We start from the raw sequence: 16,960 nt of genomic DNA, 5'->3' as shown, positions 1-16,960 counted from the left end.
AGACAGAAGCTGAAGCAGAAGATCAGGAAGCCGTCAGTCCAGATATTCTTGATCCACTTTAGGATGAGGATGAGCTGGACAATGAAGGGCAGCAGGAAGACCCCAATGATGATATGGTCACATTGTAACTGGAGCGGGTGAACCCCCGAAGACGCCAAACCCATTTCTGAGCGATACAACCGACGCGACATTTCATGGGGTAGAGTCTGAGGCTGCGGGTCCCAGTGGGTTGCAGCAAGCCACACCTGGGAGACGGCTGAGGAGGGTGAGAAGGAGAGCTCAACCTGAAATGCAGGATGCAGGGGACATAGGACAGGTCAAGGGACTGAGTAGGGAGAGCATTGAGCTAACCAGATCGCTCCTGGACACCATGGGTGGGGTGAGGGCAGAATTAACAGGACTGTCTGTAGGAATGGGAGCAGTGTCGGGATAGATGAGGGAGGGAATGTCGGAGATGAGGGAAGGGATGTCGGAGATGAGCGAGGGGATGTCGGAGGCAACTGCTGCAATAAGTGGACACACCCAGGTTGTCATTGCCCAACAGCAATTGGCAGCATCAACTGCTGACACTCACTTTCCAATCCCCAGACCAAAGTCAGGTAGTGAGCCGGTGGTTCATCCATAGGCTGAAGAAGAGTCCAACGATGAACCCAGGCCTTTCACAATGCTGTCTGCTAGGTCTGTCCCTGTCCAACCCCACCAACAACAAATGCACCTTTGCGCAGAAAGCAGAAAAAACCTTGGGTCGGGGTGAGGAAACAGAAGTCTGAGACAACGGGCATGGGTAAGGTAGAAGCAACAAGAGGGCTGCACAACGCCAAGGTCTTTAAATAAGGGGAAGGGAGCTGGCTGCAGCTAGAGTTTATTTGTTTGTTTGTTGCTGTTACTTGTTGCTTTCTTCATTGAAAAGTTTAAAGTTTGATACAAAATGTTTTATTAAAGTTAAGTAAAACTGTTCAAATGTTTAATAAACCTAATTATTTTTTAAATTTAAGCAGAATACTACGCATTATTTTTTGAATTAAAGCAACATAAACCAACACAGCATTACGTACATATGATGTACATTCTTTTTTCACACTAACAGGTGCAAAGAGTTAACACTGTTGGGCCGTTTAACTTTCAGGCAGCAAAGCGATCCTGGATTAGCCGCTGACACAAGTCTCTAGCTATGGCTATAGGTGCACGAGGCCGCCTTCTCCGCCATCGTCCTGCGGGTTGAGATGGTGGCATGGGTTCGTCGTCTTCCTTCTGCTGCTGGTCCTCCTCCTCCTCGCTCTCATTGTCAGCCTCCTCGTCCTCCTCTGCCTCCCCCCTCTTCTCCCCTCAGGAGGATTTTCAGTGTCCTGGGCCTGGCCCCTCACGATGGCCAAGTTGTGCAGCATACAGGACACAACAGTGAACTGACCAAATGGTAAGGGGCAGGTAGCCTCCAGAGTGGTCCAGGCATCGGAAATGCTGCTTCACTCTGCCAGTTGTCCGCCCTATGATGCTCCGTGTCGTTATGTGCGACATGTTGTACCGAAGCTCTGGCTCAGTGCGGGGATTGCGTAGGGGGGGGGGTCATAAACCAGGTGGTGAGCCCGTACCCTTTGTCCCCGAGCAACCAGCTCTGCCCTTCTAGCAGCTCCTGAAACATGGTAGATATAATGCTCTCGCGTAGGATGAAAGCATCATGGATGCTACCTGGGTATTTGGCATCCACTGCCATAATCTGATGCAGATAATCGCAGACGAGCTGCACATTTAGGGAATGGAACCCTTTCCTGTTCCGATAAACTTCGGAGTCATCCAAAGGTACTCTCAAGGCAATGTGGGTACAGTCGATCACACCCTGTACCTTTGGGATGTCTGAAATTCTGGAGAACCCCACAGCCCTGTCTCGCATTGCCTGCGTGGTCATCGGGAAATTGATGAACTGGTCCCTTTTGGCATACAGTGCAGCAGTCACCTGACGAATGCAGCAGTGTATCGCATGTTGCGAGATGCAGCATATGTCCCCAGTTGCTGCTTGAAATGAGCCATAAGCATAGAAGGCAAGTGCTGCAGTGACCTTCACATCCACAGGTAGGGCAGTCCTCCTGCCACTTCTTGGCTGTATATCTGCCCTGATTAGCTGGCAGATCTCAGTGATGACCTCCTTTCTAAATCGCAGCCTCATGCAGGTGTAGGTATGAGCACCTGTCCCTGTAGATTCGATCAGGGTCTGGCTTCCTCCCCATTAATGCCCGAGCGATCTGGTTTGTGCGACGATTTGTGTGTCATGGTATTATCCGTCGCCTCCATATGCCATGCATGTAAACCAACCTTACGACATGAGGCATCGTAAAATGTGCACCCATAATTCTTATTCTTAACTTTGTTATTCTTGCTATTGTGAGACTTACTGAAGCGCAGCACATACACACACTTTTGCTGGGTGATGCCCGAGCAGAATGGACCACACCCTGGTCTGCGCACATGCGCAACATTAAGCTCTGTCTCTATGGAGATGCGGCGCACAGAGATTTATGACACTTTTATTATAGCTTGTGCTGAAATGCCTATGTTTGCTGCTATGTTGTGCCATCTCCGATGCACAGTTCGGAGTGCATGCCGGCAGGATCGCTCCCTTGGCTGGACAGAAACACAGCTCACACTTGGATTCCACCCGCCCACCGACCCCCCCCCCCCCCCCCCCCCACCCGGCTTCTTTCCAAACTGAGCCTGGGGGGCAGGTGATGGGGTGGAATCCAAGCGCCGAGCTCCTGTGTTTGTGTCCGGCCGAGGGTGTAGTGTCCTTACACCTTACTATAGAATCACACGGGCATGTACTGCACTACGTGACCTGAACCTTTATTCCCAGGACCAAGAAGTGCTGACCCTGCGTGGGACCTCCCTTTCTATACCTGGATGACCAGGTGAGGAGTGTCTCCCACAAGTTCACTCCCTGTGGTCAAGATGTGCATTTCTCAGGTGTATACAGTCTACAGTGTTATTACTTAAAGGTTACAGTTATGTGAAGGTTACAAACATGACAGAGGGAACGATCCTTCGGCCGGCCAGCACTTTCCGGCCCATGCCCAGAACCCCATCAGCAGAGATTCAGTGGTGTGGTGGGGTGAAATCATAATTTGCCCGTTCTCAAAAACATTCTGTGGGAAAAATGAACTTTCCGAGTTATTTTCCGAGTTCCCTCTGCAAAAATCATCATGAATTTGTGTTTTAAATTGTCTTCTTCCTTTGCTCCAAAAACTCAGAAATACAGCCAGCGCCGATTTCCGTAAGTTAACGTAGGCTTTTTCTGATCCGCACTAAAGGCCACTGTGCACCGCCCTGAAAAAACTCGTTGTTGGTGAAAATCGGCTAAAGGGCCAAAAACGGCGCGGGAATCAGTTTTCAACCAGACCTGCGGCAAAAAAAAAGTCTTGCACACAAAAAACCGGCGCTGACAGTCGCCATTGGCGTACAAACTTTGAGCAAAATTGCAAAACCAAGATTGCTCCAAAAAGATCAGCAGACACCAAAAAAACGCCGCCCAATGGTGGTGAATATAGAGCCTCAAAACTATACACGGTACTCCAGGTGTGGTCTCACCCAGGCCTTATATAATTGCAGTACAAATTTCTTTACTCTCATACTCCAATCCTTTTGTAATAAAGGCTAACATACGATCTGGAGAAGACTATTGTGACCTGTGTGGCTGGTCTCAGGAAATATCAGATCTCACAATGTTACCCATCAAACCCTCCAGAATTTTTTCACCAGCCACTTTCCAAGCCGCTCCTAAATTTGCTGGTACAATTAGCCCTACGACCTCCATGGACAGCCAGTCCCACACAGTCACATCCCTCTGTATAAAGTAAAGCACAATCTTAAGTGATTGTGGTAAACCCAATCGAGAACACAGCAGCCAAACAAAAATTGTACTGAAGGGCGCATATTGGTAAATATTAGAAAGAAAGAATATGCATTTATATAGTGCCTTTCACAACCTTAGGACATCCCAAAGCGCTTTACAGCCAATGAAGTACATTTGATGTGTAGTCACTGTTGTAATGTGGGAAATGCGGCAGCCAATTTGCGCACAGCAAGGTCCCACAAACAACAATGAGATAATGACCAGATAATCTAGTGATCTAGTGGTGCTGGTTGAGGGATAAATATTGACTAGGAGAACTCTGCTGCTCTTCTTTGAATAATGCCATGGGATCTATTATGCCCATCTGATGGGCTCCCAGCTTCATGTCACATCTGAAAGATGGCACCTCTGACAGTGCAGCATTCCCTCAGTACTGCACTGGAAGTGTCAGCCTGGATTATGGCCTCAAGTCTCTGGAGTGGGACTTGAATCCCCAACGTCCTGACTCACTGCTACTACTGAGCCACGGATATTCATCAGATTCACATGAAAGTCAGGTGCCAGACTATGTAAAAGTTTGTTCTTGCAATGTTATCATTACTGCCTCATTTTATTGTGTCAAAGTATTTTATTTAAATTATTCAGTAAGGTAGCTAATGCAAGTATTGTCAGTTAATAGAATCTGCATTTTTGGACCTAAATAAATATACTATGGATCTATTATACAAAACCTTGAATATAATTGTAATGAAAGATCTTGTGAGATATATAAATACTCTGTAGTGCAATTACTCTTACTTTACAGCAGTTTGGTAGGCTGTGTAAATAATGAAAGCATTGTGCAAAAAAAATCCACGCACAGGCATCTTCCATCTCTTCAACTGGAGTTCAGGACTGGAACATCGGGTCCTTCATTGAAACATCTGTGAACTCATGTAGAAGCAAGTCATCCTCGTTCCAGGGACTGCCTATGATATATTCTGTTAAAGGAATCGAAATTGATAGTCCCCAAAATGCTTCTAGCAACATTCCATCTATGACATTCGAGGGACCAACTCATTCCTGCCTACAGAATAACTTTAGCTGCAAATCCCTGCTAATTTCATCCACTTTTGGCCCAATTTCACATGTTATCATGCTTCAGGGGCAAGTTACATACAACCAGCTTTTGCACAATGCTTTCATTATTTACACAGCCTACCAAACTGCCGTAAAGTAAGAGTAATTGCACTACAGTAATATTACACTGTGCATTCTTGATAAATAGTCCCCAGTGCCCAAGGAGCTGTTTTTAGAAAAATTATTGACAGGTTTTCATCGAAACTGCCTTTAAATGCTTTTTGCTTTATCTAATCTTTATCTGACACTCCAGTGCAGTGCTGAGGGAGTGCTGCACTGTCGGAGATGCCGCCTATTGGATGAGATGTTAAACTGAGACCCTCACCTGCCCTCTCCCTTTGACGAAGAGCAGGGGAGTTATCCCCAGTGTCCTGGCCAATATTTATCCCTCAATCAACATCACTAAAACAGATTATCTGGTCATTATCACATTGCTGTTTGTGGGAGCGTGCTGTGCGCAATTTTGGCTGCTATATTTCCCCCATTACAACAGTGACTACACTTCAAAAGTACTTCATTGGTTGTAAAACGCTTTGAGATGCCCGACAGTCGTGAAAGGCGCTATATAAATGCAAGTCTTTCTTTTAGTGTCTAAAACAACAACAACTTGTATTTATATACCGCCATTTATATAGCACCTTTAAGGTAGTAAAACATCCCAAGGCGTTTCACAGCAGTGTCATAAGACAAAAAAATTGACACCAAGCCATTTAAGGAAAAAAAAAGACTTGAATTTATATTGCGCCTTTCATGACCACCGGACGTCTCAAAGTGTTTTACAGCCAATTAAGTATTTTTGGAGAATTTAGGGCAGGTGACCAAAAGCTTGGCCAAAGAGGTAGGTTTTAAGGAGCATCTTGAAGGAGGAAAGAGAGGTGGAGAGGCAGAGAAGTTTAGGCAGGGAATTCCAGAGCTTGGGGCCTAGGCAATGGAAGGCACCGCCACCAATGGTTGACCGATTATAATCAGGGATGCTCAAGAGGGCAGAATTAGAGCAGCACAGATATCTTGGGGTGTTGAGGGGCTGGAGGAGATTACAGAGATAGGGAGGGGCGAGCTCATGGAGGTATTTGAAAACAAGGATGAGAATTTTGAAATTCAGTCATGGTTTAACCGGGAACCAATGTAGGTCAGTGAGCACAGAGGTGATGGGTGAGTGGGATTTGGTGTGAGTTAGGTCACGGGCAGCCGAGAAAAGTCGAATTTTGAAAAAGGACACGATGGGCCTAGATTTCCTCCTTCCATGTTGTAAATTTCTATGATGACCTCAGGACATCCAGCGCTTTACAACCAATAAAATATTTTTGAAGTGTAGTCACTTTTGTAATGTAGGAATCGCTGCCACCAATTGGCGGACATCAAGGTTCAATAAAGAACAATGCGATAATGACCAGTTAATCTGTTTTAGTGATGTTGGTTGAGGGACAATTATTAACCAGGACATCGGAGAGATCTCTCCTGCTTTTCTTCAAAATAACACCATGGGATTTTTTATGTCCACCTGTGAGGGCAGATGAGGCCTCAGTTTAATATTTCAGTGCTGCACAGGAGTATCAGCCAAGATTATGTGCTGAAGTCTCTGGAGTGGAGCTTGAACCCACAACCTTCTGACTCAGAGGCGAGAGTGCTACCCACTGAGTCACGGCTGACACCAACTTTAAAAGAAGTATGGTGTTCTGTAAAGGTCTTACTCTGCTGTGATATATCCGCCACAGTGTATGTTTATTTTTGAAGAGCGTGTCATACCTCTGCTCCTTGGGCGTGCTCTCCATTTACATTGTACTGTAATAAAGTAGCATATTGAAGAGCTGGTTTTACTTTATGCTGTTCAATAGATGACTATCAGTCATCATGGCGAGCGGCGGCCGTGGGCAGTGTGGCGGCCCCGACCTGCGAGAGACCGTCAGCGGCAGGTCGGGGCCATAAAAGGAGCGGCGAGCGGCAGTCATGGGCAGCGTATCACTGCAAGGGACTGCGCGAGCTGGTGCAGGAGGACGATGGCAGCGAAGAGGGACATCATCAAGGTCCAGGTCGGTGATTGGAGCGTGGGCAGACACAGCAGGAGCAGTGAGGTCGGGGCGAAAGAGCGGCGAGTGATCGTGGAGCAACGTGATCGGGGCCCAGGAGAGGCACGAGTTCGGGGCCCAGAAGAGGCGAGGGCCCGGGGCAGCATGGACCAGCCCACACTGCGATATGTGTGCGCACTAGGTCCGTGCAGCAGAGCTGGTCTCCAGTCGTCTTGGGTAATCCTTGCCACTGGACCAAGACCGAGCTCTGTCAAGCCCGTGTGGTGGCTGGTGTGCAACGGCCACCACACATTAAAAAAATCCAAGCACAGGCATCTTCCACCCTTCGGGATGTAGTTCAGGACCTGGAATATTAGGTCCTTCATTGAAACACCTGTGAACTCATCCTTTTTTGGCGTGGAAGCAAGTCATCCTCGTTTCGAGGGACTTCCTATGATGATGATGATGACAGTGTATGCAAAATCTGAGGAAAATTGTTGAAAATATAACATGGTGGTTTTAGGCTTTCAGAAAGATAAGATTAAGAGGACAAGTTAATTTGACGCAGCTTCGACTCTGCGTCAGAAGTTGTGGGTTCAAGTCCCACTCCAGGAACTTGAGCACATAAATCTAGGCTGACACTCCCACTGCAGTGATGAGCGAGTGCTGCACTGCTGGAGGTGCTATCTTTCGAACGAGACGTTAAACCGAGGCCTCGTCTGCTCTCTCAGGTGGACGTAAAAGGTCCTATGGCACTATTTTGAAGAAGAACAGGGGGGTTATCCCTGGTGTCCTGGCCAATATTTGTCCCTCAATCAACATCACTAAAACAGATTATCTGGATATTATCACATTGCTATTTGTGGGAGCTCGCTGTGTGCAAACTGGCTGCGGCGTTTCCTACATTACAACAGTGACTGCACTTCAAAAAGTACATCATTGGCTGTAAAACGCTTTGGGACATCTGGTGGTTGTAAAAGGTGCTATATAAATGCAAGTCTTTATTTCTGTAATGTGCTCATGTTATTATAGAGCAGATGGTTGTCAATAGAATTAGTGGCATTGCCCACAGAATGTCAGGATGAAGCAAATTTCTCTTAGAGTGCATTAATGATGCTGGAGGTATAGGTATGGGGATCTGGAGCTTAGGAAGCTCCATCTAGTGTTAGAAGTATGCTGCTGCAGGCCTGACCATGTGACAGGTCATTTTAGAATATAAAAAATCTTACCAAGTTGCCACCTAAAGCCAAGGCAGAAAGATTATACCCAAATAAGAAGTGTGTGGCACATACATTTTATTATAAGGATTGATAAACTATGGTAGCATAGTGGTTATGTTACTGGACTAGTAATACAGAGGCCTGGACTAATGATCTGCAGACATGAGTTCAAATCCTACCACAGCAGCTGGGGAATTTAAATTCTGTTAATTAAATTAAATAAATTTGGAATTAAAAAGCTAGTATCAGTAATGGTGACCAAGAAACTCCCAGATTGTTGGAAAAATCCATCTGGTTCACTCATGTCCTTTAGAGAAGGAAATCTGCTGCCTTTACCTGGTCTGGCCTATATGTGACTCCAGACCCACAGTAATGTGGTTGACTCTTAACTGCCCTCTGAAATGGCCCAGCAAGACACTTGGTACCAAAACCACTTTGACAAAGTCAGCACTGTGGGAGTACCTTGGCCACAAAGACTACAGTGGTTCAAGAAGGTGGTTTCTCGAGGGCAATTAGGGATGGGCACTAAATGATGGCCTTGCCAGCGACGCCCACATCCCATCAACGAATAAATACATTTACAAAATTGGCCCATAGAAGTTTGGTATATTCAGTACTCTGTAACATATAAGACTATTCCAATCAATTTAATGTCATCGGATCAAACCTGCAAATGCTACCTAATCATCAGTTAAACATGGCTCAGCTCCCTGAGATTTATCCGTACTCTTTGGATTATCAAACACCGTTTCTATCGAGTTTAGCTTCCTCCACTATGGCTGATGTTTTTCAAGTAAATATTATGCTATTAATAGTTTTTAGTGTTGTTTATGAAATATTAATAAAATTAGTCATCATTCAGCTTACATGCTGTGGTATTTGGCCTTTGCCTATGGTTTAAATGTGTTTTCGATTAATTAGGAATCACAAGTTAGCCCATGTGTTAGCCTTGACTCCATTTGCTCCTGTTGATTTAGCTGCCTGTCTATTGCCTGTGCTGATAGTGCCTTGTCCATGCACAGGATATCGTAGGCACCGTCCGTACGAAGTGCACACGCAACCGGCGAGGCCTCACATCAGCCAGTTGTCGGGGCGCAATGTGCATGCGGCAAAAAACGGCTTTTCCGATCTGTCAAGATTTCTCCGTACAGATCCTCCACATCCCCGGGAGAAGGACATCCGCGTGGGAGAGATTGGGCTATTTGCCCAACTCATGCCCAGCGAATGTCCTTCAAACTTTTACGCCTGGTAAAAGCAGGCGCATAGCTTACTTTTATCAATGAAAGAGTTTTAAAACATGTAAAAAAATTAAGGTATGTTTATTTTTAACACTATTAAAACACACAAAAAAATTTCAAAAAAATATAATTTTTTCGAAAACATTTAATTATATTTAATTTCAATTAATTTTAAATATATGAAGAGTTTTATTTATTGTGTTGCGTTTCGGTGTTTTTTTTCCCCATTGATAGTAATGGGAGTCATACAAACAGAGCTCCCATTTTTGTCAATGAGAATATTGCCGAATGATTGGTGGTCCAGGCCCATGTGACTCCAGCTTGTATGTACGTACGTGAAAGTATGCTGCGCAGCGAATGAAGGCCTCCGACTGGAATCCTACGTTCTTCCGGGACCACCAGATACTTTTGTACATTTTTTCCGGGTCGGAGGCATTTGTACGAAGGAAGCCTCCGACCGCAATTTCCCCCCAGCGTGTTCTCCCCTCTGTATTCACTGGGGTAGAAATCCACCTTGGACAAGAGCACAAAACAGACGATAGTAAATTGACAGCCCATTTTACACTGCGCCCGATATTCACGCCCATCGAAGTCAACAGAAAAGAGTGTAAAATGGCTGCCAGTTCACTATCACCCATTTGCGCTGCTGTACATGTTGAATTTATAGCCCAATATTTATTTGCTGAGAGATGTGGGACACAGAAGTCACCAGTAGTGACAACCAGGACCAAGCTTTTTTGAGGATTTGCATTTTCTCACCAGTCGCACTTACAGTGCCAGCTGCGGCTCAGTGGGTAGCACTCCCTAGGTGGGAGGGGCCGGGAGTGAGCAGGTGTTTGCTGGTTGTTTGATTAATGCTGGGAGTTGGATTGAGTTTGTAAAAAGTTGCTGGTGAGTTTTGGGTTGGTTTTTTTCAGGTTTTAGAGCCTGTTTAGCCCATAAATAGCAGCCACAGGACAATGCTCCCAGGATGAACGTAATCAGGGGAGAAAATGTTGGGGGAAGGGAAAATCAAAGGCCCAAAGGGATCCCAGGAGGTTTGGAAAAGAAAACACGGTGGTGGTTCAGTGCGAGGATAAGGAGATGCGAGCTTGGGATATTATCCAGGCGGTACATGAGGACTGCGGTGAGGGAAGTTGCTTTGCCTGCCGACCAAAGCCGAATGTTGGATTCAATATGATGGTCAGTGGCCGAGAGGAGGTGGATAGACTTTTACTGAGTTTGAAGGTTGGTGATAAGTTCTTGGATGTATCTACGCTGTATTCTGAAGAGGTGGTGGTCTCATTCTTAAACCTGCCGGTTTATATTGAGGACTGTGTGCTAATAAAAACGTTGGTGTTGTGGGACATTAAACTTTGCTTGCCAATAAAGAGGCGATACTATTCTGGAACGCGGGTAGCTGATGGAACCCGTTATGTAAAGATGCGATTCCCAGAGGGGGTGAAGTCATTAACCTACAGCATGAAATTTGGTACAATGGAAGAAGTCCAGTATTTCCGGGTACTGCAAGATAACCAGGTGAAGGTTTGCTATTATTGTCTTGGACATGACCACCTTGTAAGAAGCTATCCAGACCTGTACTGTTATAACTGTGGCGAATCCGGACACATTGTTTGGAGCTGCAAGGAAGAGAGCTGTGGGGTGTGTCACAAAGGCCCCACCCGCTGTGAGCATGAGGCAGAAGGAAGCCCCTTGAGTGACAAGGAGATGGGAGAAGGAGCAGGAGGTGTGAGTGGAGTGGCCGGAGGAGTGGAGCAGGCGCAGGACAAAACCGGCGAACGGAAAGAGAAAAGAACGCAAGAGGCAGAAAATTGCGGAGCATGGAACAGAATGAAAAATACACCATGTATGGTGGAAAAAGACAAAGACAGTGGAGGGCAGCACGGGTCAAGGGCAGAGTCGTGCCATAATATGGCTCGACTCTCCCTAAAGAATCATGTATCTGTGGTGGGAGCGGAAACGGGAGCGGGGTAAGTGTAAGTACTCCAAAGAAAGATGGGGAGTTGTACATCTTGGGGAACAGGAGGGGGCAAGACCAGGAAAGGGTGCAAGAGGCAGGAGCCTTAAAGGGCCAGCAGGACGGGAGTGGGGAGACAAAGACGCCAAAAGGGAGCAAGATGGGTGAAGACGCGCCATTGACACAGAGAGAGAAGAAACAGGGAGCAAGGGTCAGCGGTGGATATGAGGCTGAAGGGAGCGGCACTGATGGAGAAATCGTGACAGCAGGAAGACTCTCGAAGGGAGATTCTGTATCTGACGGGGAGCAGGGCGGGAGATTACAGAAGAGCTTGAGAGTGAGGAGCCGGAGGGGGATGGAGACATGGAACTGGGGGGTGGGTAGCATCATGTGGAAAGGGAAAGGTTAGTGAGGGGCAGAAAGAGGGAGAAGGGGCAGCTCTTCAGCCTAAACCTAATGTAAGGAAGGGACTGAAACTGCAGGGAAGGTTCGATCAGGAGATGAAAAAGAGCCGGAGGCTGCAGCAGAAAGCAACAGCTGCCCGAAAAGTTGTGAAGGAGCATGAGAGGAGGGAAGAGCCAGAGATTAAATGATGAGGGGATTATCAGGTGCAATTACTTTTATTAGGAGCCTTAATAACATTGGTCTCGATTAATGTGAACGGACTGAGGCGGGAGAGGAAATTGCAGCAGTTGTTGCAGTGTTTTAAAGGCACTGACCTGTTGTGTCTGCATGAAACCTCTTGGGATGAGAAAATCTTAGAAAGTGCTCGGAAGGTTTGGTTATGATCAATTTTTAAAGTGCAATAGATTAATATATGTAATGGGAGACAAATTAAACTTCAGGTATTTATGTTAATATGTGTTGGAGGATGGCAGTGCAGAGGGGCGGAATGGATTTGTATGATACAATGGAATGATCACCATGTTGTAAATGTTTTTAATGTTGAATAATTTTTTTTTTTGAAGTGGGTAGCACTCTCGCCTGAGTCAGAAGGTCGTGGGTTCAAGTCCCACTCCAGAGACCTGAACACAAAAATCTAGGCTGACACTCTAGTGCAGTGCTGAGGGAGTGCTGCACTGTCGGAGGTGTCATCTTCCGGATGCGATGTTAAACCAAGGTCTGCTCCCTCAGCTGGAACTCATGGCACTATTTCGAAGAAGAGCAGGGGAACAATCCCTGGTGTGCTGGCCAATATTTATCCCTCAATCAACATAACAATAACCAACTTGATCGAGTTTTTTGATGAGGTAACAGAGAGGGTTGATGAGGATAATGCGGTTGACATGGTGTACATGGAATTCCAAAAGGCGTTCGACAAAGTGCCACATAATAGACTTGGCAGCAAAGTTGAAGCCTATGGAATAAACGGGAGAGTGGCAGCATGGATACGGAATTGGCCATGTGTTAGGAAACAGAGAGTAGTGGTGAACAGTTGTTTTTCGGACTGCAGGAAGGTATAGAAACATAGAAAATAGGTGCAGGAGAAGCCATTCGGCCCATTGAGCCTGCACCACCATTCAATATGATCATGGCTGGTCATGCAACTTCAGTACCCCATTCCTGCTTTCTCTCCATACCCCTTGATCCCTTTAGCCGTAAGGGCCATATCTAACCCCCTTTTGAAAATATCTAACGAACTGGCCTCAACAACTTTCTGTGGTAGAGAATTCCACAGGTTCACAATTCTCTGAGTGAAGAAGTTTCTCCTCATCTTGGTCCTAAATGGCTTACCCCTTATCCTTAGACTGTGATCCCTGGTTCTGGACGTCCCCAATATCGGGAACATTCTTCCTGCATCTAACCTGTGCAAACCTGTCAGAATTTTATATGTTTCTATGAGATCCCCTCTCATTTTTCTAAATTCCAGTGAATATAAGCCTAGTCAATCCAGTCATTCTTCATATGTCAGTCCTGCAATCCTGGGAATCAGTCTGGTGAACCTTCGCTGCACTCCCTCAATAGCAAGAATGTCCTTCCTCAGATTAGGAGACCAAAACTGCACACAATATTCAAGGTGTGGCCTCACCAAGGCCCTGTACAACTACATAAGACCTCCCTACTCCGATACTCAAATCCTCTCGCTATGAAAGCCAACATGCCATTTGCCTTCTTCACCGCCTGCTGTACCTGCATGCCAACTTTCAATGACTGATGTACCATGACACCCAGGTCTCATTGCACTTCCCCTTTTCCTAATCTGTCACCATTCAGATAATATTCTACCTTACTGTTTTTGCCACCAAAGTGGATAACCTCACATTTATCTACATTATACTGCATCTGCCATGCATTTGCCCACTCACCTAACCTGTCCAAATCACCCTGCAGCCTCTTAGTATCCTCCTCACAGCTCACACTGTCACCCAGCTTAGTGTCATCTGCAAACTTGGAGATATTACATTCAATTCCTTTGTCTAAATCATTAATGTATATTGTAAACAGCTGGGGTCCCAGCACTGAACCTTGCGGTACCCCATTAGTCACTGCCTGCCATTCTGAAAAGGAACCGTTTATTCCTACTCTTTACTTCCTGTCTGCCAACCAGTTCTCTATCCACTTCAATACATTACCCCCAACACCATGTGCTTTAATTTTGCACACTACTCTCTTGTGTGGGACCTTGTCAAAAGCCTTTTGAAAGTCCAAATACACCATATCCACTGGTTCTCCCCTGTCCACTCTACTAGTTACATCCTCAAAAAATTCTATAAATTTGTCAAGCATGATTTCCCTGTCATAAATCCATGCTGACTTGGACCGATCCTGTCACTGCTTTCCAAATGCGCTGCTATTACATCTTTAATAATTGATTCGAACATTTTCCCCACTACCAATGTCAGGCTAACTGCCTGTTGTATAAAATAGTGTTCCCCAGGGGTCGGTCTGGGACCACTGCTTTTCTAGATATATATTAATGATTTGGACGTGGGTGTACAGGGCACAGTTTCAAACTTTGCAGATGACACAAAACTTGGAAGTATAGTGAACAGTGAGGAGGAGAGTGATAGACTTCAGGAAGACATAGACAGACTGGTGAAATGAGCGGACATGTGGCAGATGAAATTTAAAGCAGAAAGTGTGAAATGATACATTTTGGTAGAGAGAATGAGAAACTAAATAGTACAATCCTGAAGGGAGTGCACAAACAGAGAGACCTGGGGGTATGTGTGCACAAATCGTTGAAGGTGGCAGAGCAAGTTGAGAAAGCAGTTAAAAAAGCTTACGGGATCCTAGGCTTCATAATAGAAACATAGAAACATAGAAAATAGGTGCAGGAGTAGGCCATTCGGCCCTTCTAGCCTGCACCGCCATTCAATGAGTTCATGGCTGAACATGCAACTTCAGTACCCCATTCCTGCTTTCTGCCATACCCCTTGATCCCCCTAGTAGTAAGGACTTCATCTAATTCCTTTTTGAATATATTTAGTGAATTGGCCTCAACAACTTTTCTGTGGTAGAGAATTCCACAGGTTCATCACTCTCTGGGTGAAGAAGTTTCTCCTCATCTCGGTCCTAAATGGCTTACCCCTTATCCTTAGACTGTGTCCCCTGGTTCTGGACTTCCCCAACATTGGGAACATTCTTCCTGCATCTAACCTGTCTAACCCCGTCAGAATTTTAAACGTTTCTATGAGGTCCCTTCTCATTCTTCTGAACTCCAGTGAATACAAGCCCAGTTGATCCAGTCTTTCTTGATAGGTCAGTCCCGCCATCCCGGGAATCAGTCTGGTGAACCTTCGCTGCACTCCCTCAATAGCAAGAATGTCCTTCCTCCGGTTAGGAGACCAAAACTGTACACAATACTCCAGGTGTGGCCTCACCAAGGCCCTGTACAACTGTAGTAACACCCCCCTGCCCCTGTACTCAAATCCCCTCGCTGTGAAGGCCAACATGCCATTTGCTTTCTTAACCGCCTGCTGTACCTTCATGCCAACCTTCAATGACTGATGTAGCATGACACCCAGGTCTCGTTGCACCTCCCCTTTTCCTAATCTGTCACCATTCAGATAATAGTCTGTCTCTCTGTTTTTACCACCAAAGTGGATAACCTCACATTTATCCACATTATACTTCATCTGCCATGCATTTGCCCACTCACCTAACCTATCCAAGTCGCTCTGCAGTCTCATAGCATCCTCCTCGCAGCTCACACTGCCACCCAACTTAGTGTCATCCGCAAATTTGGAGATACTACATTTAATCCTCTCGTCTAAATCATTAATGTACAGTGTAAACAGCTGGGGCCCCAGCACAGAACCTTGCGGTACCCCACTAGTCACTGCCTGCCATTCTGAAAAGTCCCCATTTACTCCTACTCTTTGCTTCCTGTCTGACAACCATGTTCTTAATCCATGTCAGCACACTACCCCCAATCCCATGTGCTTTAACTTTGCACATTAATCTCTTGTGTGGGACCTTGTCGAAAGCCTTCTGAAAGTCCAAATATACCACATCAACTGTTCTCCCTTGTCCACTCTACTGGAAACATCCTCAAAAAATTCCAGAAGATTTGTCAAGCATGATTTCCCTTTCACAAATCCATGCTGACTTGGACCTATCATGTCACCTCTTTCCAAATGCACTGCTATGACATCCTTAATAATTGATTCCATCATTTTACCCACTACCGATGTCAGGCTGACCGGTCTATAATTCCCTGTTTTCTCTCTCCCTCCTTTTTAAAAAAGTGGGGTTACATTGGCTACCCTCCACTCGATAAGAACTGATCCAGAGTCAATGGAATGTTGTAAAATGACTGTCAATGCATCCGCTATTTCCAAGGCCACCTCCTTAAGTACTCTGGGATGCCGTCCATCAGGCCCTGGGGATTTATCGGCCTTCAATCCCATCAATTTTCCAAACACAATTTCCCGACTAATAAGGATTTCCCTCAGTTCCTCCTCCTTACAATACCCTTTGACCCCTTTTATATCCGGAAGGTTGTTTGTGTCCTCTTTAGTGAATACCGAACCAAAGTACTTGTTCAATTGGTCCGCCATTTCTTTGTTCCCCGTTATGACTTCCCCTGATTCTGACTGCAGGGGACCTACGTTTGTCTTTACTAACCTTTTTCTCTTTACATATCTATAGAAACTTTTGCAATCCGTCTTAATGTTCCCTGCAAGCTTCTTCTCGTACTCCATTTTCCCTGCCCTAATCAAACCCTTTGTCTTCCTCTGCTGAGTTCTAAATTTCTCCCAGTCCCCGGGTTCGCTGCTATTTCTGGCCAATTTGTATGCCACTTCCTTGGCTTTAATACTATCCCTGATTTCCCTAGATAGCCACGGTTGAGCCACCTTCCCTTTTTTATTTTTACGCCAGACAGGAATGTATAATTGTTGTAGTTCATCCATGCGGTCTCTAAATGTCTGCCATTGCCCATCCACAGTCAACCCCTTCAGTATCATTCGCCAATCTATCCTAGCCAATTCACGCCTCATAAATAGTGGTATAGAGTGCAAAACTGTGGATATTATAATGAACTGTATAAAACATTGGTTCGGCCCCAGCTGGAGTATTGTGTCCAATTCTGGGCATCATACTTTAGGAAGGACGTGAAGGCCTTGGAGAGGGTG

The sequence above is a fragment of the Pristiophorus japonicus genome, chromosome 6 (assembly GCF_044704955.1).
Source record: "Pristiophorus japonicus isolate sPriJap1 chromosome 6, sPriJap1.hap1, whole genome shotgun sequence".
Classification (NCBI taxonomy): Eukaryota; Metazoa; Chordata; class Chondrichthyes; family Pristiophoridae; genus Pristiophorus; species Pristiophorus japonicus.
Note: the sequence above shows the minus strand (reverse complement) of the source record.